Source organism: Octopus bimaculoides, chromosome 13 (assembly GCF_001194135.2).
Source record: "Octopus bimaculoides isolate UCB-OBI-ISO-001 chromosome 13, ASM119413v2, whole genome shotgun sequence".
Taxonomy (NCBI): domain Eukaryota; kingdom Metazoa; phylum Mollusca; class Cephalopoda; order Octopoda; family Octopodidae; genus Octopus; species Octopus bimaculoides.
In genome coordinates, this window is record NC_068993.1 from 57,099,667 (window position 1) to 57,101,979 (window position 2,313).

Consider the following 2,313-nt stretch of genomic DNA (forward strand, 5'->3'; position numbering starts at 1 on the left):
ATATATATATATATATACATACGCACACATGCACACACATATGTATATATTTTCATATATGAGGATATATGTGTGAGTATGTGTGTATGTTTGCATATATGGAGCAAGGTATTTAAAAATACGTATATTTCTACTCATGAATTTGATACCATATGCGATGAGTTTTCAGGGCTCTGTGTGTGTGTCTAAGTATTTATTATTCTATACGCTCCATATACTACTTCCATACGAACATATGCATATACCTCCATACATACGTGCACACACAGAGACATACAAACATCCCCTATATATATATATATATATATATATATATATATATATATATATATACACGCACCCAAACACAGACACATACCACACAAACCACACACACTCATACACACAGAGAGATATACTGAGTGTGTGTGTACATTTATATATTTATATGTGTGTACAAATGCTGTAAATACACATAGTAATGTATATAATATATGCTATCAAATTCAGTAAATACATATGCGTTTGTCTACTTTTGCATGTGTGTATCTGTATGTGTGTGTGTGTGAGAGAGAGAGAGAGCTTGAGAGTTTTATTTGTGTATATGTGCATTCTTGTGTATGCGTATGTTTGCGTTTGTTTCGAGAGAATTTACTTATCAAATGTCATGCTGTATAAATAAATATATGAGACATGTTCTACTAAAGCGAAGAAAAATGAATATAGACATCCAATTAATTATATGAATACACACACACATATAAATACACGCACACACACACACATACACACACGCATACACACACACATACACACAAAGAATACTTATGTATATAGTCATCCAGTCACATATGTCTACTCGTGACAAAACATGTGAGCCAATCCATTTATTAATACATATTTATGCAGACAAATGTGTTATATAGTTACACGCATATTCGCACGCACATATGAATATGTATATATATACATATATACATATCGTTGCTGTTATGTTAAACTGTTGTATGTCCAAATTTGTCCAAATGCGTATTCCTCAAAATTTATTTTTGCTTGTAATAGCCAGTTCCTTTGGTCAACTATCGTATCTCCAACTGCTTCAGAAGCCAAGATATGAAAAATTATCAAAATAGAGTACAATGCGTAAAAGTGGAGTACAAAGTGAAGTACAATGGTGAAACTATTTTTTCGTTTTCTGAAAAAGCAACGTTTTGGACTTGCGACACTTTTACATAATAGCAACGATATATATCTGAGTGTGTGAGTGCGCGCGTGTGAATTTATATTTTTCCTTTTTTATTATTTTACTTGTCTCAGTCATTTTCACCGTGACCTTGCTGGAGCACTGCCTTTTAGTCGAAGAAATTGACTCCTGGACTTATTCATTGTAAGCTTGGTATTTATTCTATCGGTGACTCTGTCTAAAGATTCCCATACATGGTCTTGTCCTCCGATAGACCATGTATGGGAACCTTTAGGCAGAAAGTGGCAAGATAATCGAAAATTGCATAAATTAGAGAGCTTAAAGTAGTATTTAACATAGAAGGAATAATCATGATGCAGTCTGCGATTGATAATTTAATCAAACCCATGCCTAATCAGGTGAAATTCGTGTTATTAATTAAAGTACGGCTGACAAAATACTAAGGCCGACTTCAATTTATTTTGCGCAATTTTTCGTGCAGTTAAATTAACGCTGTGTTTTATTACCCTGGCTATAAAATTATTGTAATCCATCCATCCATCCATCCATAATACATGCATACATACATGCATATATATATATATATATATATATATATATATATACATATATTTACTTCAGTAAGGCATACGGAAACATAGCCAAAGACACACGCATGTGCGAAAGCTAATGGTTTTATCACTCGCAAACACGAGCACTTGAGAAGAAATTTGTAATGGATGATAGCAATGACAAAGATGTTGATAATATGATTAATGATTTCCGCGGTGGAACTAGGTACGATGTTGTTGACAGTAAGGAACATAATAATAATAATAATAATGATAATAATAATAATAATAATAATAATAATAATAATAATAATAATAACACCGGGGAAGTTTAACATGTGAGTACGATAAATCACTGCTCCGAAACTTATCCAAAAACATCGGAAATAAAGACATCGCATGGAGCCCAAATATAGCTGACAAAGGGTTGGACTATACCCGAGTAAGTAATACTCATTGAAATTTATTCCTATTTTTCCAAATATAATGATGTATTTTAACTTGATACCTCCACTACCCGAACAGCGATCGTAAACACACGTGTTACATCAAAATACAGACCATCCCCAAACCCAAACA